The sequence below is a fragment of the Lissotriton helveticus genome, chromosome 12 (genome assembly GCF_964261635.1).
Source record: "Lissotriton helveticus chromosome 12, aLisHel1.1, whole genome shotgun sequence".
Lineage (NCBI taxonomy): Eukaryota > Metazoa > Chordata > Amphibia > Caudata > Salamandridae > Lissotriton > Lissotriton helveticus.
Window position 1 is genome coordinate 803,045,690 of NC_136073.1, and position 22,913 is coordinate 803,068,602.

The following is a 22,913-nucleotide window of genomic DNA, read 5'->3' on the forward strand; positions in this document are numbered from 1 at the left end:
AAGTAAAGCACCTCTCTTTGACCATCTGTCCCCCTATTCACAACAGGGCAGCGCTGCATTTCTTAAAAGGCGAATGCTGTGTTCACCTATGTAACCCCTGGAAAGTACCCCCCATCTCCCACCCCCAGGGAGGCTTTAAGTAGCCGCAGGAATGCCAGGGTCACGGAAGGTACACATGAGGCCATGTTTGCAGTAATTGCTTCCACTACCCCTGCACACAGCACATGGACCAGCTTTGCCTTTCACAAAGCCTGGTGGGAAGATGCCTGTGTACAGGTGTACCGAGTCAGCAGAATTCGACCTTAAGACGCGGCTGAGACTCAGCAGCTCACCTTCGCAGTACCTAGGAAAAGAGAGAAATAGTGAGAAATGGAGAGAAATGGAGAGAGAGGGGAGCCGAGAATAAAAAGAGAGGAAGGGGAGAAGGACGGAGAGCGAAAGGGGAGAGAGAAAAAGAGAGGGAATGAGAATAATAAACAGAGAGAGACGAGGATAGAGGAGAGAGAATGCGGGGGACAAAGAGTGGGAGGGAGAATGAGAAAAAAAGCGAGATAGCACGGGATTGGGAGGGGGTTTGGGGTAGAGTCAGGAGTTCAAAATGCTTGGCGCCTTTTCTAGAGGTGAGGGGGCAGGACTCATTCCAAGCAGATGACGCCAGGAGCTGGCTTCACACCTACTCTAAAGGCACACTCAAGATGAAGCCACTGACAAATGTCTGGTGATGCCGAGCGAACAAAAGCAACAGAAAGCCAACATCTGGGCACTGGAGCTACTCACCAGACTGGCAATGCCTGCTACAACCCCACAACAGCGCTGGCACGTTCCCTCTGCCATCAGCTCTTGGATAAAACAGCATTGATAGACAAAAAACATGAAGCAAGCGCCACCCCTTCATCTGGGGAAGACACGACCTGGTCTGTTTCTGTATGTGTACGATTTTAAGATGTAGTTTACCATCATTCTGTGCATCCGTCAGACGGCAATGGCGCCCCGTTCGCACAATACGACACAAAACAGCAAGAATTGTACACAAAGCAACACACGCACAGCAGGGTATGTGAGAGGAAAGGTGCCGTGTTATGTACAGTGGGATACCGCAGCGAGTACAATGCTGCAGTCAGCTGTTCCTCACAAAAGCAGCCGCCATAATCTGTTTGGGTTTCAAGGACCCCGTTCTGCATGTAAATGGGATAATAATCTGGGGTGAATCCAGGGATTGTGCGCAGTGAGAAAGCGTGCTTCACTGGCCTTGGTGCCCGCCATGAGTGATTGATCGGATTCACAGCACAGAACACGACACGAAGGGAGCCATCACGGGCCAGTCCCTGGTAGGGGAGAACCGCAGATGAGAGAGGAGAAGCGCCTAAGATCTGAAACTGCGTCTGCAGGGGAGCGTGTAAAACAAGCATCTCAATATATTGCCAAACAAGGCACTCACCGGGTCGCTTAATTTTTCATCTGGATTTAAATGCATCGAAAGCTATATGTTGGCAGCGAACAAAACCTTAGTACAAAATATTTACGAAAGTTAGTTTACCACCTTTACTCCTCAAACACACAAATCAGGTGCTTAACACAAACATAGCACAATGAACTCCATGGGGTTCTGCCTAATACAGTAATAACTACAAATGATGTCCAGATATTTAGGGTTCACGAAATGCAAATTAGAAAAATAAGGTGAACACCTTTGGCCAAGTATTTGCCTGTCAAATGGTTACCCTGTTGTTACACGCTTGTTTCACTTCACTTCCTTACCCCCACATTAATACGTCCTCCCCTAAATTCCCCTCACTTTCCTTCACTACCACACCCTTTGCTTACATCCCTGTTTCTGCATCACCCCGTTTTCTTCTTCTCTGCCTTGTATCCCTTCCCTCCATGAAGCAAGATCCACTATACCTACGCCTTCCTTCCTGCCCCTCCTACGCCATTTGACAGCCCTTCTAGCGCTGTCTCTTACCTCTCAAGCTCGCCCACCACATCGGCCGCCCCCTTTTCAAATGACCCTCCTCCTGCGTTTTCTCACCTGTGTTGTTGCTCAGCCCTATTGAATTCCTCGGCTTATTCTCTCGAAGCTCAGTAACGCCCCTCTCCGGTTTCCCGCCTGGTCATTGGTGAATTTCACACCAAAGAAACAAAAAGAGGACACACGGCGCGAACCCTTGAAGACGGTAACAAAATAGAACGGGCATCTTGGAAGGGCGCGCGGTAAAATAATTGTTGACATTATCAGTAAGAGGAAAATACGTTCTTCCCTAGACTGTCAACAATTTTGTATCGCTATCACAGTTCTCTTTTAACGTTAAAAAAAATAATAATATTTCAAAAAGAAAAAACGCACGTTATTCAGCTAAACGATGATTTGTTTTCTTGTTTAAAAATTGTATGCTCGGTTCGTTGCTTCAATTTTAAATTGTACACAAGGATGAAAAAAGTATCCTCGCTATATGGAACGCCGTAAAATGTAATCCTTATTATTCAGGACGAGGCTGCGACGTAAACAATGTAAACGAGCAGGAAGGCGGGTGCCGGCTCAATGCCGGACCAGATTCGGGGGCGTTCCCTGACGTCACCAAAAGGGAAAAATTCTCGGGAACGCCCCCGAATCTGGTCTGGGATTGACAGACAGAGCCCTCTACCAATGGCTAGCCTCCATTTATGGAGCTAGCCAATGGGAAGAGGGGGCAGATACCCGACCCCACATAGAGGATTAGAGGATATCATTAGATTTTGCTAGCGCATGCGTACTTCGTACGCATGCATCGCTAGTCAAAACCTAAAAAGTACATTGCAATTGTGATGGCTAGGAAACTGATCTGCATGTGCACTTCTCCATTAACAGAATTTAAGTCTTGATTTATTTACTCTTTTACCGATTATTTTACGCACAGGTTTGGTGGTCTAGTAGGTGTTGCCTAACTGGTTTGGATTTGTTTTTTGCAGTCTTCTGATGGGCCTCCGATTTTCTGGACTCCTGTTTTCAGATATTTTTCTTTTGATAAACATCAATCCTCACACCGTGTAAACAAAACGTTAAGTGTTTGGTGAGCATTTAAACTTATCCTCAGTGACAAGGTTACTGTAACTCACTCAAAGGTATGTCACTTATCTCTCTGATGAGGTCTTGCACACAGGTATTGATGGGTCCTAGGCACAGGTGATAACTATGGGTTGTTTTGGGTTTTTAACTTTATTCTTCGACTTTGGCAATACTGGATTATTTCTCTGCACCATTAAGGTTGTGTTAGTCTATGGAAGATGTGCACTTTAAATAATAGACATATACTGATCTTATATGAAGAATTGCCTGATCTATATTTGATGATTATTTATGTATTATATGATTTCTAGCCCAGATAAAGTCTATTATAAGACGAAACATGTTGGATAGAACGGAAAAGTAACGGAATAAACAAGCATCAACATCAACCAAGATTTGGACTACTGTTTAGTGGCGCTCAAGTGTTTCTGTTTTCAATTCTCATAGAACTGAAGGTAAGCTGAAGACCCGAATAAACTCAATCATCAACTTGAATTAGCCGCTGAATACTACCCGCACATAATGCCACAGCAATTTTTTTATGGATATCCAGTCGGAGGTGTCTGGTTTTCTGTGGGCAGGGGGGGATCCCACAGGTTTCATTTTCAAAGTGCCACTTCTCCATACGAGGCTGGCCTGGGTTGGGCGGATGTACAACTTTACTATTGGACAGCACAACCGATTCCTATTAATGACTGGTTGCATTATGACCAGCTGGATCCCCTGCAGAGGTTGGAGCTACCCTGGATAGAACACAATGAACTGCTCCATATGCTGTACGGGAGTAAAACTCCCAATTCCCTCCCGGATGTTACTATGAAAGCCCTTATATTTTAAAACGCTGCGTTAAGGTCCATCAGGTGTCAAGAAGATGCAACAGTGGCCACTCCGCATGGTCCAAGACTCACAGGTGGGGTGCCTACACGGCTCACAGTTTTATCGCTACTGTCAACTACATCATGCCTTGGAGGTCTATCGGTAAAAACTAGATGAAATTCAGACAACCTCTCCTCTAGGCAGATGCTAATATCATCAAAACTAGAGAAGAAAGGAATTTCTCAGATTCACTAATCTCTGCTGCACAATGTCCCTGACGCCCCTCAAACAAATCCCTCAGAGATGGGAACAGGATGTGCGGGGACTGGACGACGACGGGTGGGAAGCCATGATGGCCGCCGATGCTTGGGAGTGTCCAAAAGGGTGCGCCTTATAGTGTTTAAATATCTACACAGGTATTATTATGATCCAAAACACATTTGGCAAATGGGGAAAACGCAAACGCAGAGCTGTACTGGATGCCAGGATGCAGAGGGGGATTTCTTTCATGTGATTGTGGTCATGTCGGATTATACAGCGTTACTGGAAATCCCTATGTTGCATTCCTGGTGAGGTGATTGGCAGGGTGGTTCTGGTCGATCCCTGAATACTGAAATTGATGAGAGTGCCAGGGGGTCCTCGCTGCACCAGATTGTTTGAAACCATGGGATTCCTGGTGGCAAAGAAAGGTGTGGCATGACAATGGGGGGAGGGGAGGGGTGCAGAGGCCCCCACTTTGAAGGAATGGGCAAGAGGAATGGACTTCTGCGCTAAGGTGGCAGAGTTGGTCTAGAAGGCCCGTAGTGTGAATAGAAAGCATAAGAAAATATGGGGGAGCTAATGGAACAATGTCCCTACATGAAGATATAGGCCCGCTGGTGGACGCAATGTTTGCTGATGAAGTAGTAACTATTGCTACGAACGGATGATAAAGAGGAAGACACAAAAGTAACTACGAACATCAAGTTTAATAAAGTTATTTCAAATGTACTAAGAGAGTGGAACTAAATTTGTATACCGCTTCTTCGAGTGCACATGGGAGACGCACCTCTGTGACAGAGGCCAGCGCTAGCTTGCAGGAGATCTCACAGCCATCCCCATAATTGGGGCTTTTACGAGGTTCGTTTGAAAAAAAACCAAATGAAGACTTTGTGGAATGTGGGATCTAATGAAAGAATGAACATTAAATGAACATTTGGGCTGAGAGTTTATATCCCAAATGAAAGCTTTAAATACTTGCTGAGAACGAAGCGTAACGGTATATATTACAGAAACAAACGCATATATTATTCAAGACAGGAAATACATTAAACTGAGTGAACACAGTTAAAAAAAATGCATTTGACTTAAGGCAATGTGCACTCAGAAATGTCCTCTGGGGTTAGTACTAAATAAATCAAACGAAAAAAAACCTATCCAGCATGATGATATATAGAATTCAATTGTCTCAATAATGCACACATCAATCTATGGAAACGATGTAGTATTTAAATCAAAAGCTTTGAAAAAATGTCTGCAATACACTCAGATGGGGGGGGGCTTTGATGACCCGCTCAGAACTTTGCTCAAATTTAAATTAGGAAAGCCACTGGCAGGGCCTCGTCAATTAATGAGCAATTGAGAGAGTTGACTGCCCAGACCACCTTGGCAGGACCCCATAAGCATCCATTAGCTCTACTCTCCTCGCTGGAAGCAGACCACGGATGAAATTAACTTAGTGGCTACCTACTCAATTTACACCCACCATAGGTTACTGAGCCAAAACAATAAAAAAGTGGCAGATCAGAAGGTTACAATGCATAACTCGACAGACTTGTGTTGTGCAATAAGAGTGGTTTGCGATGACTGAACCGGTTACAAGAGGAAGATACTGCTCTACAACCCACAATGTCCATCTTGGCTGGGAGGCAGGGTGGAAAGATCCCCGGCTCAGCCCACGTACCATAGCAAGGACGCTATCAAGAGAAACAAAGTCAGACTGGCCTAAAGAACAACTGAGAAGTCTCCGGAAAGCCTCGCTAAAGCCAATCAGACTGGGGCGGAGTCAGTCCTACAAACCCCACAAGGGACAGCCTTTTCTCCCCTTATAAATGTGTCAGTCAGGTGAACAGGTGTGCAACAGGCTCTGCCCCGACCTACTGCCTCCTTCATTGGCGCGAGCTCAACGTGTAAATAAGTGTCCTGTTCTACTATCCGTTGCAAGGGTTTGTTTGGGTAGGGGAGTCCTTTACATTTTACTATGTGTATATTGACTACTGACGAGAAGCTCCCCATTTTCCTCCTACCACATTGTTTTCCTGAAATGCACATGCCTTGCCTCACCGCACGGTCATGGGGCATACCATGCTTTATGAATTATTTATTAAAAACACTTAGGCAATTGGATGAAATACTGCATTGAATCAGCCAGTTGACAGACAAGAGTAATCTGTTTCTAACTTGACAAATCCAGCTCCATCTTACAGTAAAACATGTAATCTTTGCAGTACGTTGCACTTAAAATCAAAATGGCGCACTTCATTTTGAGGGTTAATATTTCTTTAAGCAAAAGTGCTGCATAGAATCGATACAGCCAATGGCAAATGCCAATGCTCACAAGCAATTACCGTTGTATATAAATTGCCATTGTTGTAAGGGCAATAATATTTTAAAAGTCCACACGCTAAGTGGCCGCATTTCCACTTCACAATCTTATTCATTTGTGACAGCAAAAATTTCAGAGTGACTTTAAGATTCACTTAAAAATATGTAATTTGTTAAGCACCTTATTTTAGAATGGACCTTTGTTCATAGCAGAGTCGACGTAGTTGGAGTGTGCCAAAAAATTATAGTCAAACGTCCTTAACTATAGGCCACTTGCAATGTGCTTGCTCCAATGGACGACCCATGTAAATGTTCACAGCAGTCCATGGTGTCTACTGACTAAGTCACTGGTTTTGATCTGCAGCTTTCCCATATAACCCCCCAGTTTTTTTTCTGCCACACTGCACTGTCACTGGAAAACGCAACAGTTGATAATCATGTTTTTTCGAAGTAAATATGAATTTGCTGCTTTTGCCACATAGTCTGCCATCTGATGAGTAATTTACCAATTTCAACAACAAAACATATTTCAGCAAAATATTTCAGCTGACATGGGTCTAAAGTCAGAAAGCTTACTAGGATCAGGGAGCCAAGTCACACTTTGCAAGAGCTAACTGGACACTTTTCATCTGATTACTTCTGTATCAGGCACTTAACAAGATGGTAAGTTTGCCCATACTAGGCAAAGCAAAAACGGAATATGTGCTGGGGATGGAATTTTACCTGGAGACACAGACTATATGTATCATCATCCATATCTACACAGACATCATATCACACATACCACACACATCCAAACTGCACAAATACACAATATATCTCCTTTGGCGTCCACAGTCAAGATAAAAGGAGTGTGAACAATGCAACAGGAAAAAGATAGAGCTTTATTCACTTGAGATGTTTAGATGTCATTATTGGGGACAAAATTATTTACAACAAGGGGTGGTGATGGACAGAGTCTCTGAATTAAGCAGAGTACTCTCACCCAGTCAAGAGATCAGGGCTAGATCCAATACCGTTTTTTAGCTCATTGCACCATCCCAGTTCCAGAACCTGGCTGTATGCAAATTAGTCTGTCCCTGGCCCAGTGCATCATGGGAACAGGGCAGACCAGACTACAAAAGCCAATTCTTACACTGGGAAAGCTTGTCTCCTTTCTGGTGAAGAATTGGCTTGGTAGTTTGGTCTGCCCTGTTCCCATGATGCACTGGGCCAGGGACAGACTAATTTGCATATAGCCAGGTTCTGAGCTGGGATGGGGCAGTGAGCTAAATAACGGTGATGGATCAAGCCCTGATCTTTGGACTGGGTAAGAGTGGTCTGCTTAATTCAGACACTCTGTTCATCACCACCCCCTTTTCTGAATCATTTTGTCCACCATAAGCGTGGAAGGGTATACTCAGACATGAGTCCCTTGCTCACTGCTCCATCAGGATTCAAGCAAACCGGGCCGACGACGCCTGAAATGGCAGAAACCGGTCCCCGGAAGCTTGTCTCCTTTCTGGTGAAGAATTGGCTTGGTAGTTTGGTCTGCCCTGTTCCCATGATGCACTGGGCCAGGGACAGACTAATTTGCATATAGCCAGGTTCTGAGCTGGGATGGGGCAGTGAGCTAAATAACGGTGATGGATCAAGCCCTGATCTTTGGACTGGGTAAGAGTGGTCTGCTTAATTCAGACACTCTGTTCATCACCACCCCCTTTTCTGAATCATTATTGGGGACAGGCGTCTTCTAACTCTTCAGTGTAGATCATAGGTCTTAGTAAGTAAGCAATTGTCCTCCACAATAAACATTAACATAGGCGGTTCAGGGCGTGGCCAGGCGCCAGCGAAGATGGCCGCCTAGGACCCAAGCTCCGCTGGGATCGTAGCTGTCCCTGCAAAGATTCGGCATATATCCTAGCCGGGGCGCTTTTCCATCTGCGCCCTGGCACCCTGGTGTGTGGCGCCCGTGCCTGGGGCGAGGAGCAGAGTCTGAGGCCGCCGTGGAGCCATGTTGCGGCCCTTCCTTTGTTCGCGGCGGAGCCGCGGGGAACAGCATGGAGCTCCGAGACCGGGAGCCCTTGGAATCGAGGCCCCGGCTTGTGGCCTGCATTTGGCGATTGGGCCTGTGGAGGCGGGCCGCCCAGGGGGCCTGCTGCCTGCTCGGCGCCCAGGCCGCGGCCCGCATGAACATCCGCTGGGCCACGGGTATCATAAGAGCAGGAAGACGTGCCGCTTCCCCCGGAGGCACCGGAAAACGTGGCTGAAGGCGCCATTTGATCATAACGGCATACAGTGCGCAGCGGGGCCCACGAGACACAGAGGAGTGCCCCTGGACATAGGAGGTGCTTGCTGCCCTGGTGACTGGACATCATATCCCTGCAGCAGTGGTGAGGTTCGGGGCAACAGTCCTGGGACATATTGTACGTGCCCCGCAGGAGTTCCCCAGGAGGCCGGGGCCCTGACAGTGTATTGCCAGACGTTGCGGGCCACGGGCCCAGTGGACCAGGAGAGACCGGAGGTGAGGGGGCCATAGAAGAGCGTGGGGGCCCCGTGGGAGAGCGCCGCAAAGATCCAGTGCTGGTGGTGTGGACCCGGGCACACGGTGGGACGCTCCCCGGGGCGGGGACGTCCAGTGGTACTGAGCCGTGCCGGTGGAGGACCAGGCGAGGCTGACCTGAATTGCGGCTGGCGGGCTGGGGCCCGGAAGAGGTTGTTCGTACCACGGCGGATTCGTGTGCCTGTGGCGTGCGGGGCCCTCCCTGCTGCGGGAGGCTACGGGCCTAGCGGAGTGGCGGCGACCACACCAGAACTTTCTACAACCACCCCGCGGACCTTCAGCTCCTGTTAATCCGGTGGTTGGGCTACGGGGGTCTCTCTCAGAGACACGGCTGCACGCTGAAGACTGCGATGGCAGGACCATGTCCTGCTGAACTGTAACGTATATTGCATGGGAGATGTTAATGATCTTTGATTCCGCTAAAGGGGTGGCGCTTATAATCGCCCAGTGACTCCAGGACTCGGTTGCCGGACTATGGGCGCTCCACAGCTTAGGGGGCTTTACCAGAGATGGGGCAGCCCCGGTGCAGCGGCTGGAGTTGGGGCCGGCACACGTTTTCCCTACAAGAGTTCCTCGGGAGGGGGCAGTTCCCTTACTCCGGGGCTGGGGTTGGGCGAAAGGCGCTCTGCTAATTGGGGCAGTGGGTAGTTTGAAACCTAGAGAGCAGGGTGGGGAGGACCCGTTTGGGGGGGAGGGGGGGGGGGGGGGAAGGGACATTAGTCCGGTTGGGCTAGGAAGGGAGGTAGATGTTTGGTTGTTTGGGGGACGGGGGACGGGGGGGGAGGGGGATGGAGCTGGAGGGGGAGGGCAGGGGGGTAGGGGGTGGAGGGAGTGAGGAGTTGTGGGGAGTTGGGGAAGTTGGTTTTTTGGTCGCACTTGAGAGATTTAGAGAAGGTTATGTGGCGTGCAGAGGTCCCAGGGTCAGAGCTGACGGTGACACTTGGAAATGACTAAGAAATGGGACAAGAGCCTCAAACTGCTGAGCTGGAACGTTAACGGGTTGGGGGACAAGCTAAAACGTACCATGGTACTACAATTCATTAAGCGATACATGCCCGATGCTGTGATGCTACAGGAGACCCACTTGCTAGGAAACACCTGCCACGCCTTAAATAGGTGTGGATATTCTTTGGCAGTACACTCAGGCTTCACCACGGGGTCCCGGGGTGTGGGTATCCTTCTCCGCCGTGGCTTCCCCTTCCTACCGGACCACACTAACACTGATCCGCAGGCTTTGCTACAGTCTCGGGGAAGTGAGAGGGGCGCAGGCTTACACTGGTCTCCACATTTATCCCACCGGGTCTCCAGACACAGGCCTACGCAGACCTTGGTACACTTCTCCTGTCTCTCCCTGACGGGCAGTTGTTCATATGGGGGGGGGGGGACTTTAACGATGTAGTTTCCGGTACATTGGACAGGCATCCGCCCAGGGATATGCCTCGGGGGCAGGGTTGGCTTGGGGACTTACTAGATACGTTTGGCCTCACAGACGTCTGGCACACCCCGTAGACACACAGTACACTTTCTTTTCGGGGCCGCACCACTCTTTCTCCCGCCTGGACTATATCCGCACTCCTTTACATCGTAACATGGAGGTCCGCACCGCAACACACCTGGCACGAGGTATCTCTGACCACTCACCAGTTATGGCCCACCTTACCGTAGGGAATATGCCGGAGGGGTGCGTAGCACCTATCAATGCCTGGAATCTCCGGAGTGAGGTCCTCCGTAAGGCACTTACCCTCTCGATAGCCAACTATTTTAATAGTAACGATGGCTCCGTGGACTCGGCGGTTACACTATGGGAGGCCTTTAAAACGGTCCTCAGAGGTGAGGCCCTCTTGGCGATTGCTGGCCGACATAAAGAAAGGGAGGCGCAGCTGGCTGCGACTGAGGCTGACCTTGGGTCTCTGGAAGAGATAGCGCGCAGGGAGGACACGCCCGGGGCGTGTCATCGGCTGTCCCTACAAACCGCTGAATACCAGGCAATGGTTACAGAGGCAGCAAAGAAGATGGCTACCACTAGGGAGGGTAGGATTTACGACCAGGGAGACAAGGCGGGTAAGCTCCTGGCCTGGCTCGACAAGAAGCAACAGGCTAGTAAAGTAGTGGCTGAGATTCATACAGCGGACGGCACCATAGTTACGGAACCTCACGACATAGTCGCTGAATTTGCCCGTCATTACCAGACAGTTTACAGACGGGCGTCTGATCGTCCAGAGGAAGACTCGGTTGCACTCTTGGCAGACCTCAAGATGCCGGCCCTCTTCGACACAGAACGCGACCTCTTGGAGGCGCCTCTCACCACGACAGAGGTGGAGCGCGCTATCGGGGATCTCCGTCCCGGCAAGGCGCTCGGGCCTAACGGCCTTCCGATCGAGCTCTACAAGCTCAAACCTGACAGCATCAGCCCCGATCTTAAACAAACGTTTGACGAAAGTAAGTCCAAAGGGGTACTGCCTCGCGACCAGAGATTGGCAATTCCTAAAGAGGGGAAACCCAGGGAGTTGTGTGCCTCGTATAGGCCTATCTCCCTGCTGAACGCAGAACCTAAGATATTAGCAAAAATCCTGGCAAATAGACTCCAACCGGTCCTCACTACACTGGTCCACCCAGACCAATCTGGATTTATGCCCCACCGTAACACGGCACTAAATCTCCGTCGACTCAACGGTGTGTTGGGGAGGGTTCATACGTTACGCGAGGATGCGGTATCACTCGACGCCGCGATGGCCTTCGATATCCTCGAATGGCCGTACATGATGGCAGTTCTCCGTAAACTGGGGCCAAAACCCAGTTTCATTTCTTGGGTGCTGCTCCTTTACGCGGACCCACTCGCCCAGGTGGTCGTGAACAACAAGGTCTCGGAGGCTTTCTCCCTTGAGAGAGGGACACGCCAGGGATGTCCGCTCTCGCCCCTCCTGTTTGCCCTTTCTCTTGAGCCGTTGGCCACCTGGATCAGACAAGACGTGTTCGTAAAGGGGCTTCGATGGGCGGACGGCTGGGAGGACAGGATCTCGTTGTACGCCGACGATAACCTCCTCTACCTCACGCGGCCCCGGAGGTCTTTGATCGGAGCACTTGATATTTTTACGTACTTCGGCAGGAACTCCGGATATAGCATCAACTGGAGTAAGTCTCTCCTCTATGTCCTGCATGGTAGCCCCCCCTGTGCTTCCACGCGAGTGTCGAGTGTCCCATTAAGGTGGTCACCGAGGGCTTCACATATTTGGGTATCTTTATATCCAAGGACAAGGCCACAATGTACGATAGGAATCTGCTCCCGCCCCTTCAGCGACTTAAGCGAGACGCCATCACCTGGCAGAAGCTCCCGGTCTCCCTGTTGGGCTGGGCGGTTCTGTTTAAAATGATGGCGCTGCCCCGGTTCCTGTACGCCCTGCAGAACTACCCGGATCTTGTGCCATCTTCCTATTTCGCGGCTATTGAGGCGGCGCAGAGGAACCTTCTCTGGTCCGGTGCTCCCCGAATTGCACTGCAGAAATTGACTCTGGGGTGGTACGATGGGGGATAGCCCTACCCGACATCCGCAGGTACTACTGGGCTGCGCATCTCTCGGCTATTAACTAAGGCACCTACTGCGATGGTAACGATCCGGGGTATGGCATGGACAGGTGGCTCTTGCCGGGGGGGAATTACGAAGCAGCGCTCTATTCCAGGCCTGCCAGACATGCACTTACAGGGCCTACCCTTCACTCGGTACAATGGTGGCACGCTGTCCAACGCAACACGGGCTGGCACAACACTCTCACCATGGCCACCCCACTCTGGGTCTCTGAACGACTAGGCCTACTGGGCCGCACCAAGGGATTCCGGAACTGGGACCTCATTGGTATCTCTCAGGTAAGGGACCTCTGGGACGCTGGAGGGGTTAAATCCTTCACATACTTACAAAACACATTTGAACTCACTGAACACTGAGTACTTTAGGTATCTGCAAGTCCGTCACTCACTTCAAAAGAACATTCCACATGGTACTGTGCCCCCTCCGGCCTCCCTCCTGGAGGATAGGCTGCTAGATGGTCACATACAGGAACACGCAATCTCACTCACCTATAAGAAGCTTATCAATAACCTACCTGACTTACTCCTGGGCCTGAAGGGGAGATGGGAGGCGGACGGTCTGGAAATCGACGAGGAGGAGTGGATGTGTGCGCTGGCCTCCCCTAAAGAGGTGGCGATCTCGTCCAGGCTACGGCTCATCCAACTTAAAATTCTACACAGGGTATACATTTCCAGCACTAGGCTGAAGAGGATGGGTAGGAGCGAGGATGATGGGTGTAGGAGGGGCTGCGGAATGGTTGGCTCCTTCTTCCACGTGATATGGGAATGTCCGATACTACAGTCATATTGGGCAAAAGTGGTGCGGTGTATGCAGGATGTTTGGGGAGTGGAATTGCGCCCAGAGGCGAAACGCTGCATACTGAATATATGGGAGCCAACGGATCTGCCGGCGAGAGGGAAGCTTTGGGTGACGCGTGGACAGGTGGTAGCTAAGCGTAACATTGCGAGACACTGGGGGGCAGTCGCACCTCCAAGACTCACTGAGTGGAAACGAGACATGGATTGGTGCATGCTCCAGGAAAGGACAGTGTACGTAGCCTGGGGATGCCCCAAAAAAGGGGGGGCTGTATGGGATAAATGGAACGAATACAGAGGTGACATCTGTGAACCACCCCAGCCTCGCAGCTCGTTACTTGAGGTAGAAGTCTAAGAGATAAAATATACTGTGATACAAATGCCATGATACTGATGTAATGTTGTATTCCCTGTGCGATCTACTGTGCGCCATGTAAGTCTTAAGTGCGACTTTGTTGACCACTGTTTTGGTTTTCCGCCCCAATAAAAAGATTTTTTTTAAAACATAGGCAGTTCAATCTGACGTACTAGTCCTGATACTCCTGTTATGACCTGCGCGGTTTTCAGTGAAGACCGCAACAGTGGTCACACCGTCACCAGGAAGCTCAAGAATAGCATTCGGGGGCTCGAGATGGAGCAGAGTAGGAGGGGGAACAAAATGAGTTCATGTGAGATCATGAAATCATGTCAGAGAACACAGATTGTTCGCTAGATATAATCTAGACATAGGGCCCATCTCCATGGATTCATCCAGATTCTCAGGACAGACTAATCTATTCCTGATTTAGTAGATGCAAGCAATCCGATATTTAATGAAATACTCAAATCCAATTGTGTTTCTTATATTGTGAATGAGTCCTGGTGTTAGGCGGAAAACCGCAAATGATGAAATCAAGAATGCATCTCCGATTAAGTATCTCCAATCGCAGCTGCCACGGGACACAATGCCGTCCCAACTTGCACAGAATCCCCATGCTTCACATGGATGCACGGTAAACATGGACGCCCGCAGCCGCCCAAGTCGACTATTGCACCCATGGCTCTCGCATCCACTGATTACATCCTACTCGGTGACCTCAACTTTCACCTGCAGAATCCCAGTGACAAGAATACTGAATCCCTTCTGGAGAATCTTACCAACATTGGACTCAAGCAGCTAGTCACCGCTCCGACCAAGCAGCTGAAAACACACTCGTCTTCTCCACCAGTGGAAACATCACCTACAGCCACACCACAGAACTCCTCTGAACCGACCACCACTGCATGCACTTCACCACACACAGTACCAACACCCTCCCCCAGTCCTCGCCCCCGTCATAGCTGGAACAAGGTCGAAGAACATCTCACTGCCTCTCAGCACCACCACACTGCCGACATCAGCAGACGCGAACACCTCAGCATGCAACCTCCACTGATGGCTCACAAATTGCGTTGACACTGGCACCCCTCGAAAAGAAAAGCAACATTCTAGGAAAGCCAGCTGGTTCACTCCCACCCTCCATGAATCCAGGCGCATCTATAGACTGCTCAAGAAGAGATGGAGGAACAAGGAAACTCATGCAAATTTCGAAAACGCTGTCACCGCACACCACTTCCTCCTCAAAACCACAAAGAAAATGCCCCCCCCCCGCCCCCCCCCAAGACAAAATCAACGAAAACGCAAACAGCAAAGACCTCTTCGTCATCGTCAAGGAGTATGCCAGGCCTAACAGTGAGATCACATTCGTCCCACTCTCCCAACACCTCTGCAACAAACTCAGCACCTTCTTCCACCACAAGTTTCGACACCCACCCAAGACCCTCCCACCACGCCTGACGCCACTGCACCCAACCACATCGCATCCCAACAGATCCTGCTTAACTGGACCCTGCTCACCACAGACGACACACTCAAGAGCATCTACTCCAGAGTACCCTGGGACCCTTGCCCGAATCACATCTTCAATAGAGCAGCCACCTAAATCACCCCAAGCTTCGTTGCACCACCAACTGCTCCATCGAGACCGCCACCTTCGCTGAAGACTGGAAACATGCCGAGATCAACCCCCCGCTGAAGAAGCCATCCGCCAACCCGCCAGACCTCAAGAACTTCAGACCCATCTCCCTGCTCCCCTTCCCAACCAAGGTCATCGAGAAGGCCATCAACGCCCAGCTCTCTGAGCTCATCAAAGTGAACCACATCCTGGACATCTCCCAATCCCGGTTACGAAGCAACCACAACACAGATACCGCACTTCTTGCTGCCAATGATGACGTTCGCTCCCTCCCCGACCAGGGCAAAACTGCAGCCCTCATCCTGCTATACCTCTATCCCACTGCACCCTATTCACGAGACTTCAAAACGCCGGCATCTGCGACAAGGCCCTGGACTGAATCCACTCCTTCTTCACCGGCCGAACACAGCGAGTCAGATTACCACTGTTCCTCTCGGAACCCACAGTGATCAGTTGTGGAGTGCCCCGGGGCTCTTCCCTGAGCCTCATCCTCTTCAACAAATACATGGCCCCCCTTGCTGCCATCGTCAGGAACCACAGACTCAACATAGTCTTCTACACTGACGACACCCAACTGATCCTCACAAACGAACCCACAACCACCAGAATCAACTCCCACAGCAGGATGGAGGCAGTTGCCACCTGGATGAAAAACAGTTGCTTCAAACTCAACTCGGGCAAGACCGAAGTACTCCTCTTGGGACCCACCCCCTCAGCTTGGGAGGACCCCCCCCCCCACCTCAGAGACCACGCAAGTAACATTGGCATCATAATGGACTCCTTGCTCGCAGTGAACCGCCAGACCAATGCTCTATCCTCATCATGCTTCCACACACTCTGCCTGCTTCCACACACTCTGCCTGCTTCGAAAGACATTCAGATGGAACTCCACTTAATCCAGAAAGACAATCACCCACACACTCATTTACAGCAGTCTCCACTACGGCAACGCACTCTACGCCGCCAATACCCAGAAACTCCTCAGGAAACTACTGAGGGTTCAAAACACCGCAGCCAGACTGGTCCTCAACATCACCTGTCACAGCCACATCACAGAACACATTTGTGAACTCCACTAGCTCCCAGTCAACAAAAGAATCACCTTCGAACTCCTCACACATGCCTACATCAACGACGCAGGACCAGCATACCTGAACCCCTGCATCTCATTCCACGTACCCGCCAGACACATTAGCTCCCCCCAACTGGCCCGGACCACCGTCCCACAGATCCACAAGTCCAAAGCCGGAGAAAGATCCTTCTCCTACCTCGCAGCCAAGACCAGGAACACCCTACCTCTCAACCTCAGGCAATCCCCGTCGCGAATGCAATTCAGGAAGGATGTCAAGACCTGGCTTTTTAACTAAACCCCAGTGCCCAGACGGATCAGCAGCCCCCCCCCCCCCCAAGCGCCTTGAGACCCTCACAGGCAAGTAGCCGCACTCTATGAACCCCTGATTAATCAGTAGCGAGGGACAATCCAAGAATTTAGACAACATTTGAAAGTAACCAGCATACGCTGAATTAACGAGGTACACGTTTGTTTCTGCTGTGTACAACAATGTATGTCGTTTACACGCTCTTTTTGTATGGGGAGTGGAAATAACAGAATAGAGTTCCTCTCCTTCCAAGACAAAGTTATACATTTGTGTTGCAAAGCAATCTAAAAAAGACTTAGCTGAATGAATAGCTTTCTTTTGAAAGAATCCAAGTATTTACATAGTATTAGGAAAAATAAAATAGCCACATTATACCACACAATGAATGCATTATTTGCATTTACGCACATTCGATAACGAGTAACTTTGCTGCCAATCCTGGAACTTAATGTGGTCCGTCACTGACACACAATTCCAATGGCTAGCTCCTAAGATTCGACGTACCCGAGTGATCTCTTCAATACATTAAACAATGGGGCTGTGTGACTCTTAGGGGCGGGACATCTTTTCAAATCCTCCGTTTGATAAAAAATAAAGGTTCTCAGAATCGGGTGTAATAGTCCATTAGGTTTAAGCTTACTAAACACAATGCAGAGGTATGATAAATGAAATAATTGGAATGGACTCGGGGCGTCCTCGAGTCATACGTAATTCTTATTAAACATAATTTGAAAGATGGTCGTACATCCAAAACAGCAATCTCATTTACCTTACCTTCCTAAAAATTAGTTTATTTACATCTCTTATATAGAACGGTGTCTAGAGCGGGTTTAAATAGCTTTCCGTCGATGGGGGGGGTGTAATGAACTAAACGCACATCTGTTTGCTCCAGATCTCCCTGGATTCAAAGCTTTTTTATAAGAATAACTAGCATCTTTATCAACTGGACGGCCTCAATGGCAGCACACTAAGACTACAAATCCCAGAATGCAACAGATGATCAGTGGATACCACGGGCAGGAAACGGAGTATTCTCACTACGTGGCAGCCACACTCCGTCCCTGGAGGAATTTCACTCCTCTCACGTGAATCCCTTACCCTGCTGTCCTGTTTATCAGGCCTCGGCCCCAGGAAGCGTTTATATCCTCCCATACGGGTGGTTATTGACCCTCCTCTCCCGGGGCGACACTAACCTCTGGCGCCGGCCGGCTCGCGGCCCTCGGTACCGGGGGCTCCTCGCTTCCCTGGTGTCCCGTCGGGGCCCCGGCCCGGGATGTCACACCCACACGGCCCTCTCCGCTCTCCGCTATGGTTACTACTTGGTTGTTTTCCTTTTTTCAAGTGAACGACGAGTGGCGGCGCCAAGAGGGAGGACTGGGTGGAAGCACGGGCCGAGGCTGCCTCTGACCAGCGCCATCTACCGGCGCGGAGGGATCATGACCACCGAGAAGAGGCCTGAACGGAGGATGGCACTCTGGCTCTCGGGAGCCCCCTGCCGGGGAGGAGGGGTCAGCGCCGAATGTGGAAACCAGGCCTGGTCCGGGGGAAGAGGGGTGGCCGAGCTTCGAAAATTACCAAAACCTATATTCCCGAATTTTGCTGATTTTTTTCCCTATTTTTTCTGGCTTTAATATAAACATCCCTGCCACAGTGTTAAAATACAAGGCTTGCACGCAGACTAGCCAAGTTAAACTCACCAAAAAGTGACCTTAACTTGTCTACTTTGGGTAAGTGTGTGGTCGAAGGCCTTTGCAGCAAAATGCAACACCAGTAATTTTTAGGTCGAGCTATTTATAGCTCTGAACTATTATAGTTGAAACAACCCTCTTGAACAAGCGGATTTCTCCCAATGCATGTTGTCTACTGAAGTGTGAAGCTTCGCCAGGCGTGCGCTATGCTCGTTCCCTCCCACTCGCTTGCTCCCCTGCTCCCCCGCCCCCCCCCCACCCGACTTGTTTTTGTTTCAACCAGCAACTCCGAGCAGTGCCCCTTTTTTGCTTGTAAATACCTGATCTACGGCCTAACGATTTTCATGCCTACTTTTCACAAATGCTATATTTCTTTGTAGTCTTCCTGAATATAAATATATGAAAAAAGAAAAAGAATCGCATCCCTCCAATGCATGTGGACGGTGGTAGGGATCGCCGCGATGTTTCTTTCAATGTTTCCCTCGTTGGTGTTTTCAAAAGCTCGTCAGCGATGCCTTTGTCTGATAAGCAGCCGTTAATGATCACAGACAAACCCAGCGATCACGTGACTGTGGCAGATCCTTAAGCGGCGTTGCCTTTAGCTCCGCAGTTTAGCTACACATCAGTGATGCACCGAAAACATCTTCGTACTCCACAAAACACACAGTGGGGCTTGCAGTAACGCCCGTACTGTAAATAACATAAAACGTGCAAGTGTCTTTCAAGCGACGAGAACAGAAGTTAGCATCGCCAGAAAGACAGCCTTCCTTAAAATGATCCGAGCCAGTCAACTACAATGCTGCCGGGTCATAGGTCACCACTATTCAAAGCCAGGTATGTATGCTAGTTTAGTACGCAGATTAAAGCTTGCGATTTGCTCGGTTGGCTGCCCCTCGGCTCCCGTTTCCCACCAGTACCACTAACCAAAAGGCTCCCTACTGAGTCGCTCTCCTTCTTCGAGGGTCATTGGTTCTGTTACACATACCGTGAATACGTTGAAACACACAAACATGGTAGATATGTTTACTGACCATGAGCAGTTTGAAATAATTTTGCAGAGACCAAGCCTAACGCATTGTGCATGAGAATCACGTAAACTGGGATAAGAATCAGCTGTCACGCCGAGAAAGTCATTGTAACACACAAAACCCTTGAAATACAATCGCAATGAAACTGAATGCAGCATGTTGCCAGGCAGAAGTGCTTATTACTCAGTGTAAAGGCTAATATTACAACCAATCAGAGTGGGCTACGACTTTTGGTAAACGTGCTCTTTCGGGACGTTTCCAGGCTCTACGTCATGGGCAGCTGTCGCTCAGGACAAGGGGCTTGAGTTGTCGGAACTGATGCAGCTCGACCAAGGGTGGCGGGGAAGGGAGGACAGTATAACGTCTCTGCCGCGGCCCCTGCACACTGCAACCAGTCCGCTCCCGGTGAGAGAGACTCGGCCTAACACGTGGCTCCAGCAATGCCCTGGATCATATCTGTTACTTCTGAATGCTTTGTTTCACTTTAAAATAACACAATTTGCCTCTACATGGACATCTGAGAAAATGTTTTTAAACATGAACTTTGGCGACCTTCAATAACAACTGCCATAAGTGAATCACATGCAGTGACGTGCACCAGAGTCCAGGCGGCGCCTCGGCGGCAGTAGTGTGGCGAGGATGCCGTGCGCCCTGATACAAGACAGGCAAACAACACCCCTTTGACTGCTGTTCGTGTTGTAAAACACAGCAATTATCTGGGTGTGGGTTAGCTCCTCAGGGCTCTGGACCCTGGTGCCACTGCACCAGCTGTACCAATGGTAGTTACGTCCCTGATGAGCAGCACCCTTGCCCAGGCCCACATTTACTCAGGTTATGTTTCTCCACTATTTTTGTAAGCAATAAGTTTACTTTAGTGACATCTTTGACGGTATTTTAAACTTGCCTTGATTTAATCATTTCATTGATGCCCCTTCTTCTCTTGCCATTAATGTAAAATTTTGTGTGCCATCGCCCCCTGTGACATAATCATATTATGCTAATTAATTCTCGCTCCTACATATTCTCCAAGCTTGTTTTAAGAGCTTCCATTTGCTCCCAGAGACTTCGTGCACAGCGCGCCGCGCTCTCCCTCTGTTGCCACGGGCATTAAACTCACCCACTAAATTAAATAAAAAATTAAATTAAATTAAAATTAAATTACATTAAATTAAATTAAATTAAATTAAATTAATTAAATTAATTAAATCACTCATTAAATTCATCCCACCCCCTCCCTCTCCATATGGCCGCTCGAGTTCACTTCGGAGTGCTCTCCCCGACAGGCTCTTCCCCACTGCCCCATTTGTCTCTGCCTCGCATCAGACTTCAAAGGCTGCCGCTCCTCCACCTGACTTCCACTGTACCCTTCCTCTTGCTTCAGGCTCCCTGACCCCATCTTGCTTCCCCCATATGCGTTTCTTGTCTTGATTCTGCCCCACCCATTGACCTCCGATAAAAGCTCCTTAATAACTACCGCATGCCCTGATATCTTTATCGGAGACAGTCCTTCTCCTGGACGACCTCATCCCCCAACCCAGTCCCCTCCCTCCTTTACCCTTTAATCAGACCCTTTGCTATCTCTACCTCAGCTACGTAAATTGCTGCCCCTGGCGCGCTTTTGCCACCTTCTAACCCTAGTCAGCGTGTATGTGTTTGCTATTTTGATTTACCAGCCTAGCCAAGAAAGGCTCGTCCCCTCCACTGAGACCCCGCCCACTGTTACCTGCTTCTTCCACCCCTACGTGCTCCAGACACCCCCCCAGCCAGCATTCCTATCAGGGTTTCCAGATTGGGCTATTTCTCGCACAATTGGGCGATATTTTGCCCGATTGCGCGAGAAAAAATCGTGTTGGGCGGGCTGCCGAAATTTGGGCTAGAATCCGCCGAGTGTGCGGCGGATTCAAAGCTTTGTGCGGCGCCGCCCCGCCCACGCTGCCGCCGATGGTTGCCTTCCTCATCACTTCCCGACCTGCCACCCAAAAGTGTGCTGACCTGCTCTGGGGTTCCTGTGACCCAATCGTGGGTCAGATTATTTACTCAGTGGTGCTGTGGTGGGCGCGTCAGGTAGGGTACTGCCCGCCCCATACCTTTGCCCTTTATCTTTGGGATCCCCCCCCCACTTCCTCCTTTTCAACTTCCGGGCTGAGCCTGCACTGCGACTACGGACCAGTACCACTGACTGACCGACCATCTCGATTACGACGACGAGGCCTCTGCGTGGCTCCTCGTCTTTGGCCTTCGACTTGTAGCAGCCTCAGCCTGCCCTGCAGTCAGCTGCTCCTCCCGGCCCCAGCCCCTCCTCTCCTGTGAACTCTGCAGATTGCACCGGCGGCCGTCCCCAGCAAGTTTAAAGGTGAGGCCAGTTTTCCTTATCCAAAGAAGCTGCCAGAGTGTTTACCACCAATGCCAAGCAATTCCACATCAGTGCTCCGCTGGCCTCTGTTTGATGTTTCAACAGAGGGGTCTCTGCCCAAATTAGACGCCTATCCTATCATACATATGTTTTACATGGTTCGTTCATTTGTTGTCTCCAGGTATCACCTAAGGTTATTGTTGGTTTCCTTCGGGGTTTCAGCATGTACTGAGCATGTACTAAGCTAAATTGGTTGTATCCATTTTCCACGCTGCACTGTCGGCAGCACAGGCATTTCACATTTTTTACATGGCTACTCTTTGCATTCTGGTCTGCCGGTTCATCATAACCCGGCTGTTTATATATTATGTTGCAGCGAACATTGCATTGTTTATTCACTGTGTTATTTCTTGCATCATTGCTCATTACTGGAGTATGGTAGTTTTTTAAGCTACTACTGTTACATGTCAGGACTTGTATGTTATTGTGTACAAGTTCGCACTGTTGGGGGCGTCACACCCATGCTAGTGTTGCAGCCATACTGGTTTGGCATTTTAATAGATATGGGGCTCTCTATATGACACACGTACACGGTTGGTACACTGCTGGCACTTTGCTTTTCAGTATCTTAGTTTTTACCACTTCAAGCACATTGATATCATGCTTAGCGCTAAACGTCATACGGATTTGGCATGCACTGACGTGCACGTTTTAAATTCATGTCTGTCAGTGTATTGCCCATGGTGGTTTTTGCATATGTCTAAATCTGCAGTTTTTGTATGATTTTTACCCCACACCTGACATGTTTCAATGACACACACATATATATATATATATATACATATATATATATATATATATATATATATATATATATATATATATATATATATATTAAAGCTCCAAAGTGCACCGGCAGTCCCAAGGCACTCAATAGCGGGTGCAAGCTCCGCGCCGATACTCGCGGTAAATATTAAAGCTCAAAAAACATTTCTTTCTTTCAGGAAATGTGAAGCGCACTCCAGGGTTAAAGCGGCAAAGTTTTATTTTTCAGCCCACAAACAACTCGTGCAACAGACGCGTTTCGGACGCCAAGTCCTTCGTCAGTGT

The 22,913-nt window shown here is 49.4% G+C and overlaps 1 protein-coding gene across 1 annotated transcript in view; it reads right to left on the reverse strand.

Annotated features, from left to right (window-relative positions):
• Positions 1–18,088, reverse strand: part of MINDY1 (MINDY lysine 48 deubiquitinase 1) — a 67,765-nt gene extending 49,677 nt beyond the window's left edge. The window contains exon 1 of the mRNA XM_078670634.1: positions 17,928–18,088. The gene's annotated coding sequence lies outside the window, so the exon portion shown is untranslated. The remainder of the gene's footprint in view (positions 1–17,927) is intronic.
• Between the last annotated feature and the right edge of the window lie 4,825 nt (positions 18,089–22,913).